The 18,669-nt window shown below is 49.4% G+C and overlaps 1 protein-coding gene across 3 annotated transcripts in view; it reads right to left on the reverse strand.

The window, feature by feature from the left end:
• Positions 1-18,669, reverse strand: part of SLC25A38 (solute carrier family 25 member 38) — a 278,685-nt gene that overhangs the window by 167,023 nt on the left and 92,993 nt on the right. The window lies entirely within an intron of this gene.

Consider the following 18,669-nt stretch of genomic DNA (forward strand, 5'->3'; position numbering starts at 1 on the left):
CCACGCCCTTTTCCTCCACAATATAACAAGAATTTTGTACAATAGAAAAATACACAGGTGCAAATACATCATATCAAAGCTTAACATCCACTTAGAACTCACCCAACTCCTTATTGCCAGCCTAGGGTACATTGGTATCATAATAAAACAACAACTTTGAATAGTAAGGCCAAAGAAAATCTTAATGATTAGGATCTTCTTTGGCCTTACTATTCAAAGTTGTTGTTGACCTAATCCCAAATGTTGCCCAAGGTTACAAGTTAAATAAAGTGGAATGCAAACATATAAACAGTATAAAAAAAAATAAGATTTTACTCACCGGTAAATCTATTTCTCGTAGTCCGTAGTGGATGCTGGGACTCCGTAAGGACCATGGGGAATAGCGGCTCCGCATGAGACTGGGCACAACTAAAGAAAGCTTTAGGACTACCTGGTGTGCACTGGCTCCTCCCTCTATGCCCCTCCTCCAGACCTCAGTTAGGATACTGTGCCCGGAAGAGCTGACACAATAAGGAAGGATTTTGAATCCCGGGTAAGACTCATACCAGCCACACCAATCACACCGTATAACTCGTGATACTATACCCAGTTAACAGTATGAAATATAACTGAGCCTCTCAACAGATGGCTCAACAATAACCCTTTAGTTAGGCAATAACTATATACAAGTATTGCAGACAATCCGCACTTGGGATGGGCGCCCAGCATCCACTACGGACTACGAGAAATAGATTTACCGGTGAGTAAAATCTTATTTTCTCTGACGTCCTAAGTGGATGCTGGGACTCCGTAAGGACCATGGGGATTATACCAAAGCTCCCAAACGGGTGGGAGAGTGCGGATGACTCTGCAGCACCGAATGAGCAAACTCTAGGTCCTCCTCAGCCAGGGTATCAAACTTGTAGACTCTTGCAAAAGTGTTTGAACCCGACCAAGTAACAACTCGGCAAAATTGTAAAGCCGAGACCCCTCGGGCAGCCGCCCAAGAAGAGCCCCTTTCCTCGTGGAATGGGCTTTTACAGATTTAGGGTGCGGCAGTCCAGCCGCAGAATGTGCAAGTTGAATCGTGCTACCGATCCAGCGAGCAATAGTCTGCTTAGAAGCAGGAGCACCCCGCTTGTTGGGTGCATATAGGATAAATAGCGAGTCAGTTTTCCTGACTCCAGCCGCCTGGAAACATATATTTTTCAGGGCCCTGACTACGTCCAGTAACTTGGAATCCTCCAAGTCCCAAGTAGCCGCAGGCACCACAATAGGTTGGTTCACATGAAACACTGATACCACCTTAGGAAGGAATTGGGAACGAGTCCTCAGTTCCGCCCTATCCATATAAAAAAATCAGATAAGGGCTTTTGCATGATAAAGCCGCCAATTCTGATACACGCCTGGCCGACGCCAAGGCCAACATCATGACCACTTTCCACGTGAGGTATTTTAGCTCCACGGATTTAAGTGGCTCAACCCAATGCGACTTCAGGAAATCCAACACCACGTTGAGATCCCACGGTGCCACTGGAGGCACAAACGGGGGCTGACTATGCAGCACTCTCTTAACAAAAGTCTGAACTTCAGGCAGTGAAGCCAGTTCTATTTTGGAAGAGAAGCGATAGAGCCGAAATCTGGACCTTAATGGAACCCAATTTTAGGCCCATAGTCACCCCTGACTGTAGGAAGTGCAGAAATCAACCTAGCTGAAATTCCTCCGTTGGGGCCTTCCTGGCCTCACAGCACGCAACATATTTCCACCATATGCGGTGATAATGGTTTGCGCTCACTTCTTTCCTAGCTTTAATTAGCGTAGGGATAACTTCCTCCGGAATGCCCTTTTCCTTCAGGATCCGGCGTTCAACCGCCATGCCGTCAAACGCAGCTGCGGTACGTCTTGGAACAGACAGGCCCCCTGCTGCAGCAGGTCCTGTCTGAGCGGCAGAGGCCATGGGTCCTCTGAGATCATTTCTTGGAGTTCTGGGTACCAAGCTCTTCTTGGCCAATCCGGAACAATGAGTATAGTTCTTACTCCTCTCCTTCTTATTATTCTCATTACCCTGGGTATGAGAGGCAGAGAAGGGAACACATACACAGACTGGTACACCCACGGTGTTACCAGAGCGTCCACAGCTATTGCCTGAGGGTCCCTTGACCTGGTGCAATATCTTTTTAGCTTTTTGTTGAGGCGGGACGCCATCCTGTCCACCTGTGGCCTTTCCCAACGATGTACAATCATTTGGAAGACTTCTGGATGAAGTCCCCACTCTCCCGGGTGGAGGTCGTGTCTGCTGAGAAAGTCTGCTTCCCAGTTGTCCACTCCGGGAATGAACACTGCTGACAGTGCTAACACATGATTTTCCGCCCATCGGAGAATCCTTGTGGCTTCTGCCATCGCCATCCTGCTTCTTGTGCCGCCCTGTCGGTTTACATGAGCGACCGCCGTGATGTTGTCTGACTGGATTAGCACCGGCCGGTGTTGAAGCAGGGGTCTAGCCTGACTTAGGGCATTGTAAATGGCCCTTAGTTCCAGAATATTTATGTGTAGGGAAGTCTCCTGACTTGTCCGTAGTCCTTGGAAGTTTCTTCCCTGTGTGACTGCCCCCCAGCCTCGAAGGATGTTATCCGTGGTCACCAGGACCCAGTCCTGTATGCCGAATCTGCGGCCCTCTAGAAGATGAGCACTCTGCAGCCACCACAACAGCGACACCCTGGCCCTTGGAGACAGGGTTATCCGCCGATGCATCTGAAGATGCGACCCGGACCAACAGATCCCACTGGAAGATCCTTGCATGGAACCTGCCGAATGGAATTTCTTCGTAAGAAGCTACCATCTTTCCAAGGGCTCGCGTGCATTGATGCACCGACACCTGTATTTGTATTAGGAGGTCTCTGTCTAGAGACGACAACTCCTTGGACTTCTCCTCCGGGAGAAACCCTTTTTTCTTGTTCTGTGTCCAGAACCGTACCCAGGAACAGTAGACGCGTCGTAGGAACCAGCTGCGACTTTGGAATATTCAGAATCCAGCCGTGCTGTTGTAGCACTTCCCGAGATAGTGCTACTCCGACGAACAACTGCTCCCTGGACCTCGCCTTTATAAGGAGATCGTCCAAGTACGGGATAATTATTTCGGCCATTACCTTGGTAAATACCATCGGTGCCGGGGACAGACCAACGGCAACGTCTGGAATTGGTAATGACAAACCTGTACCACAATTTTGAGGTACTCCTGGTGAGGAGGGTAAATAGGGACATGCAGGTAAGCATCCTTGATGTCCAGTGATACCATGAAATTCTCCAGGCTTGCAATAATCGCCCTGAGCGATTCCATTTCGAACTTGAACCTTCGTATGTAAGTGTTCAAGGAGTTCAATTTTAGAATGGGTCTCACCGAACCGTCTGGTTTCGGTACCACAAACATTTTGGAATAGTAACCCCGGCCTTGTTGAAGGAGGGGTACCTTGATTTCACCTGCTGGAAGTACAGCTTGTGAATTGCCGCCAGTGCTACCTCCCTTTCTCCGAGGGCAGCAGGCAAGGCTGATGTGAGGTAACGGCGAGGGGGAGTCGCCTCGAACTCCAGCTTGTATCCCTGTGATACTACTTGCAGAACCTAGGGATCCACCTGTGGGCAAGCCCACTGGTCCCTGAAGTTCCCGAGACGCGCCCCCACCGCACCTGTCTCCACCTGTGGAGCCCCAGCGTCATGCGGTGGACTCAGAGGAAGCGGGGGAAGATTTTTGATCCTGGGAACTGGCTGTCTGGTGCAGCTTTTTCCTTCTTCCCTTGTCTCTGTGCAGAAAGGAAGCGCCTTTGACCCGCTTGCTTTTCTGAAGCCGAAAGGACTGTACCTGAAAATACGGTGCTTTCTTAGGCTGTGAGGAAACCTGAGGTAAAAAATTTTCTTCCCAGCTGTTGCTGTGGATACGAGGTCCCGGAGACCATCCCCAAACAATTCCTCACCCTTATAAGGCAGAATCTCCATGTGCCTTTTAAAGTCAGCATCACCCGTCCACTGCCGGGTCTCTAATACCCTCCTGGCAGAATGGACATTGCCTTAATTCTGGATGCCAGCCGGCAAATATCCCTCTGTGCATCCCTCATATATAAGACGACGTCTTTAATATGCTCTATGTTAGCAAAATATTATCTCTGTCTAGGGTATTAATATTGACAGGGTATCAGACCACGCTGCAGCAGCACTATTCATGCTGAGGCAATTGCAGGTATCAGTATAGTACCTGAGTGTGTATATACAGACTTCAGGATAGCCTCCTGCTTTTTATCAGCAGGCTCCTTCAAAGTGGCCGTATCCTAAGACGGCAGTGCCACCCTTTTTGACAAACGTGTGAGCGCCTTATCCACCCTAGGGGATATCTCCCAACGTGACCTATCCTCTGGCGGGAAAGGGTACGCCATCAGTAACTTTTTAGAAATTACCAGTTTCTTATCGGGGGAACCCATGCTTCTTTACACACTTCATTCACTCATCTGATGGGGGAACAAAACACTGGCTGCTTTTTCTCCCCAAACATAAAAAAACTTTTATGTGGTACTTGGGTTTATGTCAGAAATGTGTAACACATTTTTCATTGCCGAGATCATGCAACGGATGTTCCTAGTGGATTGTGTATATGTCTCAATCTCGTCGACACTGGAGTCTAACTCCGTGTCGACATCTGTGTCTGCCATCTGAGGTAACGGGCGTTTTTTGAGCCCCTGATGGCCTTTGAGACGCCTGGGCAGGCGCGGGCTGAGAAGCCGGCTGTCCCACAGCTGTTACGTCATCCAGCCTTTTATGTAAGGAGTTGACATTGTCGGTTAATACCTTCCACCTATCCATCCACTCCGATGTCGGCCCCACAGGGGGCGACATCCCATTTATCGGCCTCTGCTCCGCCTCCACGTAACCTTCCTCATCCAACATGTCGACACAGCCGTACCGACACACCGCACACACACAGGGAATGCTCTGACTGAGGACAGGACCCCACAAAGTCCTTTGGGGAGACAGAGAGAGAGTATGCAGCACACACCAGAGCGCTATATAATGCAGGGATTAACACTATAACTGAGTGATTTTTCCCCTTCAATAGCTGCTTGTATACACATAAGGCGCCTAAATTTAGTGCCCCCCCCCCCCTCTCTTTTTAACCCTTTGAGCCTGAAAACTACAGGGGAGAGCCTGGGGAGCTGTCTTCCAGCTGCACTGTGAAGAAAAAATGGCGCCAGTGTGCTGAGGGAGTTAGCCCCGCCCCTTTTCCGGCGGACTTCTCCCGCTTTTTCTGGAATTCTGGCAGGGGTATTTTTACACCTATATAGCCTTCCTGACTATATATGGTGTAGATTTGCCAGCCAAGGTGTATTATATTGCCCTCAGGGCGCCCCCCCCCCCCAGCGCCCTGCACCCAACAGTGACCGGAGTGTGAGGTGTGCATGAGGAGCAATGGCACACAGCTGCAGTGCTGTGCGCTACCTTGTTGAAGACAGAAGTCTTCTGCCGCCGATTTTCCAGAACACTTCTTGCTTCTGGCTCTGTAAGGGGGCCGGCGGCGCGGCTCCGGGACCGAACGATCGAGGTCGGGTCCTGTGTTCGATCCCTCTGGAGCTAATGGTGTCCAGTAGCCTGAGAAGCCCAAGCTACCTCCAGTCAGGTAGGTTCGCTTCTTCTCCCCTTAGTCCCTCGCTGCAGTGAGTCTGTTGCCAGCAGATCTCAGTGTAAAATAAAAAACCTAAAATATACTTTCTTTCTAGGAGCTCAGGAGAGCCCCTAGTGTGCATCCAGCTCAGCCGGGCACAAGATTCTAACTGAGGTCTGGAGGAGGGTCATAGTGGGAGGAGCCAGTGCACACCAGGTAGTCCTAAAGCTTTCTTTCGTTGTGCCCAGTCTCCTGCGGAGCCACTATTCCCCATGGTCCTTACGGAGTCCCAGCATCCACTTAGGACGTCAGAGAAATATATGTAAACTGTCGACTGCAGTTAGGGTAGAAGGCCAAACCACAGTGTAAACCTGGTTATGGTTTTATGTACAAAAATGAATATATGTAGATCAAGAGTGAAAATATAAGTCACATATTTACACATCAAATTATATTATTTCACCTAATATGAGGAAGACAAGGACTGAAAACTTCATTTATTTGCATGCAATGTTGAGAGCTATTTTATATATTCATGTGTCAGGACGTATAGATATATTCTGTACATGATTTACACTGTAGGCCATTGTATATAAAAGGTGCTTTACAGTATATACACATATGGGCTAATTCAAGGTTGATTGCAAAACAACATTTTCCTCTAGCAAAACAATGTGCACTGCAGGTGGGGCAGATACAACATGTGCAGAGAGAGAGAGAGATTTGGGTGGGTTATATTGTTTCTGTGCAGGGTAAATACTGGCTGCTTTATTTTTATATTGCAATTTAGATTTCAGTTTGAACACACATCACCCACATCTATCTCTCTGTGCACATGTTATATCTGCCCCACCTGCACTGCACATGGTTTTGCTCATTAGAGGAAAATGTTTTGCAATCAACCTTGAATTAGGCCCATAGTTAGGTGAAGTACATTTATTAATGTACACAGTGGTGGACAGTGCTATGGGAAAGGTTCTGGATGTCCTTGTGCTCCTAGCTGTCAATCACCCAGTGGGGGTCATTATTTATTTATTTATTTATTAACAGTTTCTTATATAGCGCAGCAAATTCCGTTGCGCTTTACAATTTGAAATAACAATAACAAACTGGGTGATAACAGTCATAGAGGTAGGAAGGCCCTGCTCGCAAGCTTACAATCTGTAGGGAAATAGGCATATGTACACAAGGAAAGGTGCTATCTATTGCATAGAATGAACAGACATGTGAGGATATGTGTGGACTGTACAGAGTGGATGTAATTTGATAGGAAGGTTTATGAAAGTTATGTGGGCGGTTCAGGAATTTGATACGCTTGCCTAAAGAGGTGAGTTTTGAGGGAACGCTTGAAGGTTTGGAGACTAGAGGAGAGTCTTATTGTGCGTGGTAGGGCATTCCACAGAGTGGGTGCAGCCCGATGAAAGTCCTGCAGTCGTGAGTGGGAGCGAGTAATGAGTGTGGATGAGAGACGCAGGTCTTGTGAAGAGCGAAGAGGTCGGGTTGGGAGATATTTTGTGATAAGCGAAGTGATGTACGTTGGTGTAGTTTGGTTAATGGCCTTGTGTGTGAGTAAAAGTATTTTATATTGAATGCGGTAGAGTACAGGTAACCAATGGAGGGACTGACAGAGTGGATCTGCAGACGATGAACGTCTAGCGAGGAAGATAAGCCTCGCCGCTGCATTCAGAATGGATTGTAGTGGTGAGAGTTTCGTTTTGGGAAGACCAGTTAGGAGACTATTGCAATAATCAATGCGGGAGATAATGAGAGCGTGGATTAGAGTTTTAACAGTGTCTTGTGTAAGGTATGGTCGTATTTTGGATATGTTTTTTAGATGCATGTAACATGATCTTGAGACAGATTGAATGTGGGGAACAAAGGACAGATCAGAGTCAAGGATGACACCTAGGCAGCGAGCTTGTGGGGTAGGGTAGATAGTCGAGTTTTCAACAGTGATAGAGATATCAGGTTGGTACCTACTATTGGCCGGTGGAAATATAATTAACTCTGTCTTTGAAATATTAAGTTTGAGGTGGCGAGATGTCATCCAGGATGAGATGGCAGAAAGGCATTCAGTGACACGGTCCAGTACAGATAGGGACAAGTCAGGGGAGGATAGGTAGATTTGAGTATCATCTGCGTACAGATGATACTGAAAACCAAAAGAGCTGATTAGTTTACCAAGAGATGAGGTATAGATAGAGAAAAGCAGAGGACCCAAGACTGAGCCTTGCGGTACTCCAACTGAAAGAGGTAGCGAAGAGGAGGTAGATTCAGAGAAGCAAACACTGAAGGAGCGATTAGATAGGTACGATAGGAACCAAGAAAGGGCTGTGTCTTTAAGACCTAGGGATTGTAGTGTCTGTATGAGAAGAGAGTGGTCTACAGTGTCAAATGCAGCAGATAGGTCTAGAAGAATAAGTAGTGAGTAGTGGCCTTTAGACTTCGTAGTGACCAAATCATTAACCACTTTAGTCAGTGCCGTCTCTGTGGAATGTTGGGAACGGAAGCCTGACTGAAGTGGGTCCAACAAAGTGTATGAGTTAAGAAAGTGTGTGAGTCGAGTGTAGGCAAGTCTCTCAAGTAGCTTAGAGAGACAAGGGAGCTGAGAGATAGGGCGGTAGTTTGAGAGAGCATTAGGGTCAGAATTTTGTTTTTTTTAAAATGGGAGTAATCACTGCATGCTTGAAGAGTGAAGGAAAAATACCAGTAGAGAGAGAGAGATTACAGATGTTAGTTAAGGTAGGGATGAGCACCAGAGACAGAGCTTTACTTATTTGTGAGGGTAAAGGATCAAGAGGAGAGGTAGTAGAGAAGCAGGATGAGAAGAGTGATGATACTTCATCTTCATTTGTGGGATCAAATGAAGAAAGAGTGCCAGAGGGTTCAGGTAAAGAACGGAGCAGGTCACTGGCTGCCGAAGAGCATACCATTTCATCTCGGATCTTAGCAATCTTCTCCTTGAAGTAGGAAGCAAGATCCTGTGCCTTGATAGTGGCTGGTGGGGTAGGTGCGGGAGGATTCAGAAGTGATTTAAATGTATTAAAGAGTCGTTTGGGGTTAGAGGCTTGAGCAGAGATAAGAGTTTGGAAATATGTTTGTTTGGCAGTGTCCAGGGCATTTTTATAAGAATGGTAGACTGTCTTATATGTGAGGAAGTCACTTGAAATACGAGATTTACGCCACTGACGTTCAAGTTTTCGTGTGAGTTTTTGTAGTTGTCTTGTTAATTTGGAGTGCCATGGTTGACATCTAGGCCTACGTGGAGTGTGATGGGTAGCTGGAGCCACTTCATCAAGGGCTAGTTCTAGAGTCTCATTAAGGTGTGATACAGCCATCTCAGGAGAGGTGAATGCAGAAATAGGTGAAAGCAGTTGTTGGAGTGAAGTGGAAAGTTCTTGAAGATTAATTGTGTTAATATTTCTGCAAGTTTGAGGAAGATTGGAGAACTTCCGCAACACAGGGTTTGAATTAACAGAGGAAAGCATGCAGGTGATAAGGTTGTGATCTGAGAGGGGGAAAGGAGTGTTAGTGAGTTCAGCAATGGAGCATAGTCTGGTGAATACTAGATCAAGGCAGTGGCCCGCCTGATGAGTAGAGGAGTCAGTCCATTGGGAGAGGCCAAGAGAGGAGGTTAGAGAGAGTAGTTTGGAGGCATGCGCAGCAGATTTTGGACAATCAATAGCAATATTGAAATCACCCATGATAATGGTGGAGATGTCAGAGGATAGGAAGTGAGGGAGCCAGGCAGAAAAATCTTCCAAAAATTGTTTTGGATGCCCAGGTGGGCGGTAGATAGCTGCAACACGCAGAGAGAAAGGAGAGTAAACCCTAATGGAATGTACTTCAAATGATGTAAATGTGAGTGATGGAACCTGTGGTAGAACAGTATATGCCAAAGATTGGGAAAGTAAAAGTCCAACTCCTCCTCCTTTATGGTTATCGGGTCTGGAGGTGTGTGTAAAGTGGAGACCACCATGTGCCAGTGCTGCAGGGGAGGCTGTGTCAGATTGTGTGAGCCAGGTTTCTGTTATAGCCAGCAGATTGATGTTGTTAGATATGAAAAGGTCATGAATGGATGTTGATTTGTTACAAACAGAGCGTGCATTCCATAAGGCACATTTTAGTGATCTGGAGGGTGATGGAAGACATGTGATGTTTATGAGGTTAGCTGGATTTCTATGAGGTCATGTGATGCGCAGTGAGGTAGCTGTGAACATCTGAGCTGCAGGCAGGCAGCCAGGCACAGGAAGGGGGAAGTCGGAGAGGGAGCCGGGAGTCCAGTTAGAGCTACAAGCAGTGCTGTCCCTTTGTGGGCTCATCCCACTCATTGTGCTCGCCATGCTGCAGGGTCGGTGGAAACCCACGAGTGGGAATAGTCCTTGGCACCCTGCCAGCACTCTGGCGGCCAGGATCCCGGCGTCAACATACTGACCACTGAAATGCAATCCGCCGGTCAACCCTACCCAACAAATTAGTTTGTGACGGGAGTAAAACAGTGCAGTAGCAGTAAAAATGACTTCAGAAACAATGAGGAGATGTGACATGACAGGGGGCATGGTAAAAGCAGTCAATGACAGGAAAGTTCCATCAGTTGGTGAGGACAGTTAAATCACACTGCACACCATATAGTAAATGCAGCAGAAAGACTAGGGCTCATAATAGCCACTAGAAAACTTAATATATATTAATCTGCACTGTACCACAGGCAGCTCAAGGGTTATAGGAGAGCAGAGAATGGAGTATACATATGGGTTAGCGTGATACTCTAATACACTGGTTGCAGGACATACAGGTTTAATACAATATATCCCAGCTCAAGTAGCTGCTAAATGAAGCATTACCTGCAATTCTGTGTAAGTACCTAACCAAAGGCTCAGTAGCATTTAACTTTAAGGGAAAGTCAGTAAGAGAGAAGAAACAGTTCATTCAACCACTCTTTAATAGGATACCAGGGATTTATATCAAGGGCAACTACTTGAGTCTCTACATGGACACCTAGTTGTGTCATAGCTTATATGAGCAGTGTCGAGAGGAAAGGGGGGGGGTACAAATTACCCAGGCTGCTAGATGGGGCCTGGGTCAAATTCCCCCCTTCCAATATACTGTACCTGTGCTATTGCCGGCGTCGCCATCTTCCCGGTGATCTCTTTGGGAAGATGGTGTCGGACACAGACAGCACTGTGCCAGAGACTTTGCTCTGTCGTGGCAAGAATCATCTTCCCAAATATCACTGGTAAGATGGCCCTGGCCGGAGCGGAGGGACCTACTTCCTGATAAAATAAGAATTTACTCACCGGTAATTCTATTTCTCGTAGTCCGTAGTGGATGCTGGGTACTCCGTAAGGACCATGGGGAATAGACGGGCTCCGCAGGAGACTGGGCACTCTTAAAAGAAAGATTAGGTACTATATCTGGTGTGCACTGGCTCCTCCCTCTATGCCCCTCCTCCAGACCTCAGTTAAGGAAACTGTGCCCGGAAGAGCTGACATTACTAGGAAAGGATTTGGAATCCAGGGTAAGACTCATACCAGCCACACCAATCACACCGTACAACTTGTGATAACTATACCCAGTTAACAGTATGAATAACAACTGAGCCTCATGTAACAGATGGCTCATAACAATAACCCTTTTGTTAAGCAATAACTATATACATGTATTGCAGAGAGTCCGCACTTGGGACGGGCTCCCAGCATCCACTACGGACTACGAGAAATAGAATAACTGGTGAGTAAATTCTTATTTTCTCTGACGTCCTAGTGCACAGGTTCTCAAACTCGGTCCTCAGGACCCCACACAGTGCATGTTTTGCAGGTCTCCTCACAGAATTGCAAGTGAAATAATTAGCTCCACCTGCGGACCTTTTAAAATGTGTCAGGGAGTAATTAATACACCTGTGCAACTGCTGGGTTACCTGCAAAACATGCACTGTGTGGGGTCCTGAGGACCGAGTTTGAGAACCCCTGTCCTAGTGGATGCTGGGTACTCCGTAAGGACCATGGGGATTATACCAAAGCTCCCAAAAGGGCGGGAGAGTGCGGATGACTCTGCAGCACCGAATGAGCAAACTCAAGGTCCTCCTCAGCCAGGGTATCAAACTTGTAGAATTTTGCAAAAGTGTTTGAACCTGACCAAGTAGCAGCTCGGCAAAGTTGTAAAGCCGAGACCCCTCGGGCAGCCGCCCAAGAAGAGCCCACCTTCCTCGTGGAATGGGCTTTTACTGATTTAGGAAGCGGCAGTCCAGCCGCAGAATGCGCAAGCTGAATCGTGCTACAGATCCAGCGAGCAATAGTCTGCTTTGAAGCAGGAGCACCCAGCTTGTTGGGTGCATGCAGGATAAATAGCGAGTCAGTTTTTCTGACTCTAGCCGTCCTGGAAACATAGATTTTCAGGGCCCGGACTACGTCCAGCAACTTGGAATCCTCCAAGTCCCTAGTAGCCGCAGGCACCACAATAGGTTGGTTCAAATGAAACGCTGATACCACCTTTGGGAGAAATTGGGGACGAGTCCTCAATTCCGCCCTGTCCATATGGAAAATCAGATATGGGCTTTTACACGATAAAGCCGCCAATTCTGACACACGCCTAGCCGAAGCCAAGGCCAACAGCATGACCACCTTCCAGGTGAGATACTTCAACTCGACGGTTTTAAGTGGCTCAAACCAATGTGATTTAAGGAAATCCAACACAACGTTGAGATCCCAAGGTGCCACTGGAGGCACAAAAGGGGGCTGAATATGCAGCACTTCCTTGACAAAAGTCTGAACTTCAGGCAGTGAAGCCAGTTATTTTGAAAGAAAATAGACAGGGCCGAAATCTGGACTTTTATGGATCCCAATTTGAGGCCCATAGTCACTCCTGACTGGAGGAAGTGCAGAAATCGACCCAGCTGAAATTCCTCTGTAGGGGCCTTCCTGGCCTCAAACCAAGCAACATATTTACGCCATATGCGGTGATAATGTTTTGCTGTCACATCCTTCCTAGCTTTTATCAGCGTAGGAATTACTTCATCTGGAATGCCTTTTTCCGTTAGGATCCGGCGTTCAACCGCCATGCCGTCAAACGCAGCCGCGGTAAGTCTTGGAACAGACAGGGCCCCTGTTGTAACAGGTCCTGTCTGAGAGGCAGAGGCCATGGGTCCTCTGAGACCATTTCCTGTAGTTCTGGGTACCAAGTTCTTCTTGGCCAATCCGGAACGATCAGTATTGTTCTTACTCCTCTCCTTCTTACTATCCTCAGTACCTTGGGTATGAGAGGAAGAGGAGGGAACACATAAACCGACTGGTACACCCACGGTGTCACTAGTGCGTCTACAGCTATCGCCTGAGGGTCCCTTGACCTGGCGCAATATCTTTTTAGCTTTTTGTTGAGGCGGGACGCCATCATGTCCACCTGTGGCCGTTCCCAACGATTTACAATTAGCGTGAAGACTTCTGGATGAAGTCCCCACTCTCCCGGGTGGAGGTCGTGTCTGCTGAGGAAGTCTGCTTCCCAGTTGTCCACTCCCGGAATAAACACTGCTGACAGTGCCAGTACGTGATTCTCCGCCCATCGAAGAATCCTTGTGGCTTCTGCCATTGCCATCCTGCTTCTTGTGCCGCCCTGGCGGTTTACATGGGCGACCGCCGTGATGTCTGACTGAATCAGCACCGGTAGGTTTTGAAGCGGGGGTTCCGCTTGACTCAGGGCGTTGTAAATGGCCCTTAGTTCCAGAATATTTATGTGTAGGGAAGTCTCCTGACTTGACCATTGTCCTTGGAAGTTTCTTCCCTGAGTGACTGCCCCCCAACCTCGGAGGCTTGCATCCGTGGTCACCAGGACCCAGTCCTGTATGCCGAATCTGCGGCCCTCGAGGAGATGGGCACTCTGCAGCCACCACAGTAGAGACACCCTGGCCCTCGGGGACAGGGTGAGCAACCGATGCATCTGAAGATGTGATCCGGACCATTTGTCTAACAGATCCCACTGAAAGATCCTTGCATGAAACCTGCCGAAGGGAATTGTTTCGTAAGAAGCCACCATCTTTCCCAGGACTCGCGTGCAGTGATGCACCGACACCTGTTTTGGTTTCAGGAGACTCCTGACCAGAGATGACAATTCCGGGGCCTTCTCCGCAGGGAGAAACACCCTCTTTTGTTCTGTATCCAGGATCATGCCCAAGAACAATAGACGTGTCGCAGGAATCAGCTGCGACTTTGGAATGTTCAGAATCCAGCCGTGTTGTTGCAGCACTTCCCGAGATAGTGCTACGCTGGCTAACAACTGTTCCTTGGACCTCGCCTTTATCAGGAGATCGTCCAAGGATGGGATAATTATAACTCCCTTCCTCCGGAGGAGTATCATCATTTCGGCCATTACCTTGGTAAATACCCTTGGTGCCGTTGAGAGACCAAACGGCAACGTCTGGAATTGGTAATGACAGTCCTGTACCACAAACCTGAGGAACTCCTGGTGAGGTGGGTAAATGGGGACATGCAGGTATGCATCCTTGATGTCCAGTGATACCATAAAATCCCCCTCTTCCAGGCTTGCGATAACCGCCCTGAGCGATTCCATTTTGAACTTGAACTTCCTCAGATAAGTGTTCAAGGATTTTAGATTTAGAATGGGTCTTACCGAACCGTCCGGTTTCGGTACCACAAACATTGTGGAATAGTAACCCCGTCCCTGTTGAAGGAGGGGAACCCTGATTATCACGTGCTGCAGGTACAGCTTGTGAATAGCCGCCAGCACTACCTCCCTTTCCCCGGGAGCAGTTGGCAAAGCTGATTTGAGGTAACAGCGAGGGGGAGTTGCCTCGAACTCCAACATGTATCCCTGAGATACCACTTGTAGGGCCCAGGGATCCACCTGTGAGCGAACCCACTGGTTGCTGAAGTTCCGGAGACGGGCCCCCACCGCACCGGGCTCCGCCTGTGGAGCCCCAGCGTCATGCGGTGGACTTAGAGGAAGCGGGGGAGGACTTTTGTTCCTGGGAACTGGCTGTCTGATGCAGCTTCTTTTCTCTACCCCTGCCTCTGGGCAGAAAGGAAGCACCTCTGACACGCTTGCCTTTCTAAGGCCGAAAGGACTGTACTTGATAATAGGGTGCTTTCTTTGGTTGTGAGGGAACGTGGGGTAGAAAAGTCGATTTTCCAGCTGTTGCTGTGGATACCAGGTCCGAGAGACCGTCCCCAAACAATTCCTCACCCTTATAAGGCAAAACCTCCATGTGCCTTTTAGAATCAGCATCACCTGTCCACTGCCGAGTCCATAATACTCTCCTGGCAGAAATGGACATTGCATTAATTCCCTATGCCAGTCGGCAAATATTCCTCTGTGCATCTCTCATATATAAGACTACGTCCTTTATATGGTCTATGGTTAGCAAAATAGTATCCCTGTCGAGTGTATCAATGTTATCTGACAGGGTGTCAGACCAAGCTGCTGCAGCACTACACATCCATGCTGACGGAATAGCAGGTCTCAGTATAGTACCTGACTGTGTATATACAGACTTCAGGATAGCTTCCTGCTTTCTATCTGCAGGCTCCTTTAAGGCGGCCGTATCCTGAGATGGCAGTGCCACCTTTTTTGATAAGCGTGTGAGCGCTTTGTCCACCCTAGGGGATGTTTCCCAACGTAGCCTATCCGTTGGCGGGAGAGGGTACGCCATCAGTAACTTCTTAGGAATTACCAGTTTTTTATCAGGGGAACACCACGCTTCTTCACACAATTCATTTAACTCCTCAGATGGGGGAAAAGTCGCTGGAAGCTTTTTCTCCCCAAACATAATACCCTTTTTAACGGTAACGGGGTCAGTGTCAGAAATGTTCAATACATTTTTCATTGCCGTAATCATGCATCGGATGGCCCTTGTGGACTGTACATTTGTCTCATCCTCGTCGACACTGGAGTCAGACTCCGTGTCGACATCTGTGTCTGCCATCTGAGGTAGCGGGCGTTTTTGAGACCCTGATGGCCTCTGAGACTCCTGGGCAGGCGCGGGCTGCGATGCCGGCTGTCCCAAGGCTGTCACGTCATCCAACCTTTTATGTATGGAGTTGACACTGTCGGTTAAAACCTTCCACATATCCATCCACTCCGGTGTCGGCCCCGTAGGGGGCGACATCACACTTATCGGCTCTTGCTCCGCCTCCACGTAACCCTCATCAAACATGTCGACACAGCCGTACCGACACACCGCATACACACAGGGAATGCTCTGACTGAGGACAGGACCCCACAAAGTCCTTTGGGGAGACAGAGAGAGAGTAAGCCAGCACACACCACAGCGCTATATAACCAGGGATTTACACTAAAGTGAGTGATTTTTCCCTATAGCAGCTTATTACACACAGTTTGCGCCTAAATTTAGTGCCCCCCTCTCTTTTTTACCCTTGAAGCCTGGAAACTGCAGGGGAGAGCCTGGGGAGCTGCCTTCCAGCGGAGCTGTGAAGAGAAAATGGCGCCGGTGTGCTGAGGAAGATAGCCCCGCCCCTTTCTCGGCGGACTTCTCCCGCTTTTTTATATGCTTTATGGCGGGGGATTATGCACATATACAGTTTAATAGCTGTATTATGTGCTATTTAGCCATGTAAGGTACTCTAATTGCGCCCCCCCCCCCCCCAGCGCCCTGCACCCATCAGTGACCGGAGTGTGTGGTGTGCAGAGGGAGCAATGGCACACAGCTGCAATGCTGTGCGCTACCTTAATGAAGACCGGAGTCTTCAGCCGCCGATTTCCAACTTCTCTTCGGTTCTTCTGGCTCTGCAAGGGGGACGGCGGTGCGGCTCCGGGGACCGGACGACCGAGGACTGGGCCTGTGTTCGATCCCTCTGGAGCTAATGGTGTCCAGTAGCCTAAGAAGCCCAAGTTAGCTGCAAGCAGGTAGGTTCGCTTCTCTCCCCTCAGTCCCACGTAGCAGTGAGTCTGTTGCCAGCAGATCTCACTGAAAATAAAAAACCTAACAAATACTTTCTTTCTAGGAAGCTCAGGAGAGCCCCTAGAGTGCATCCAGCTCTGGCCGGGCACAGATTCTAACTGAGGTCTGGAGGAGGGGCATAGAGGGAGGAGCCAGTGCACACCAGATATAGTACCTAATCTTTCTATTAAGAGTGCCCAGTCTCCTGCGGAGCCCGTCTATTCCCCATGGTCCTTACGGAGTACCCAGCATCCACTAGGACGTCAGAGAAAGTAAGGTAGGAAGTGGGTGCACTCTCCTGTGACACCCCCCACATCCCTCCGTGATTAAATTGCACACCCCTGTGGAGCGCGCGTAAAGGGCATCATCACACACCCTTTTCTAAGCCGCACCCCCTGTTTACCGGGCCTGGCGTGTCTCTCTACAGCCCTGTTTATGAATGACTATAGGACTTTAACCCAAATATACTGGCTGGACATTTAAGTATAAGGCATTTGCTCTAAGGTAAATTTTCCTACCTACTGCTTTCAATCCTAGAGCTCAGTTTGAATTACCGCAAATGCTACAAATAATATATACAGATGAAGCCGCACTCATCCAATGCGACTCCATCGCAGGCGTGCACTCCCAGCGTGACTAGGTGATCCATCCACCTAGCCCCGGCGGGAATGCACAGAGATGCTCTCCTATTGAATGGGGCGCGTCTCCGTTAGCGACACGTGCGTGTCCCGGACGGAGACGCACTATCATTCTAGTGAATGGGGTGCGCTCTCGGCATTATGCGCGTCCAGGCACAGACGGAGCCACAACCAGCGTGGCTCCATCTGTATATATATATATATATATATATACATACACATACTAGGTGCTTCATCACGCCCTACGGGCGCTCTTCACACCGTCGCAAGGAGCTACGCCCCCTTAAACCTTGCATGCCTTTCTGGGGTTCAATATTTGTATTATATGGAGTATTACCTGCATTCCTTTGTTAGTGGTTAAATATTGCACAATGAAAGGGTGTGCGATGGTGAAGGAGGCGCATATGGGGGAGGGTGTCTACAGATGCTGCGGGTGGAGGGGGGCAGGTGTGAGGGGAGACATATATGGGGGGTGGATGGTAGAGGGCGTCTGGAGGTGCTGTGGTTGGTGGATGGGCGGGGGAGTGGGAGCTGCGGGTGATGTAGGGAGTCTGGAGGCACAGCGTGTGGGGGAGGGGTGGGGTGCCGCATGTGGTGGAGGGGAAGGTACGGAGGTGTGGTGCATTGGGGAGGGGTCTGAAGGCACTGCGGGTACTGTACCTGCCAAAAAGGTAGTTGGAGGGTATGCAATAACGGGGCCAGGACAGGGGTGACGGGGTCAGGACAGGGGTGACGGGGTCAGGACAGGGGTGACAGGGTCAGAACAGGGGTGACAGGGTCAGAACAGGGGCGACAGGGTCAGAACAGGGGCGACGGGGCCAGGACAGAAATGAAAGGGACAGGATAGGGGTGACAGGGCCAGGGTAGGGGCGGCAGGACCAGGACAGGGCCAGGATAGGGGTAACAGGGTGAGGATAGGGGTAACAGGGTCAGGATAAGGGTGACAGGGCCAGGATAAGGGTGAAAGGGCCAGGATAAGGGTGATAGGGCAAGGCCAGGGGTGACAGGGCCAGGATAAGGGTGACAGGGCCAGGGTAGGGGTGACAGGGCCAGGGTAGGGGTGACAGGGCCAGGCCAGGGGTGACAGGGACATGACAGAACACAGGGCACGGGAGAGACTGGTATTAGGGACAAAACAGTGGTGACAGACAGATGTGTCTTACCGCAGTCACTGCTGCTGGCTACTGCTGTTCCACTCCAACCTGTTGGGATCTGCTGCTGGTGGAGACTTGGCATGGCTGACTATCTCAGGCTGGAGTCCTGCTTCCTCTGCCCGCCCGCATCCCTCCCCCCACTCCTCAGTCACACCGCGGACCTCGCACGGCTGCCGGGCACTGTGGTAAGGGAGACTGGTAGTGACTGGTTAGTCCCAAGGAGACGCTGCGGCTGGAGGGAGTAGGGGGTCGTAGCATGCACGCGGCGTGGACCTCGCGGCAGCCGGGCACTGTGGTAAGGGGAGACTGGGAGTGACTGGTTAGCCCCCATGAGATGCTGCGGCTGG

The sequence above is a fragment of the Pseudophryne corroboree genome, chromosome 9 (genome assembly GCF_028390025.1).
Source record: "Pseudophryne corroboree isolate aPseCor3 chromosome 9, aPseCor3.hap2, whole genome shotgun sequence".
In the NCBI taxonomy this organism is placed as follows: domain Eukaryota; kingdom Metazoa; phylum Chordata; class Amphibia; order Anura; family Myobatrachidae; genus Pseudophryne; species Pseudophryne corroboree.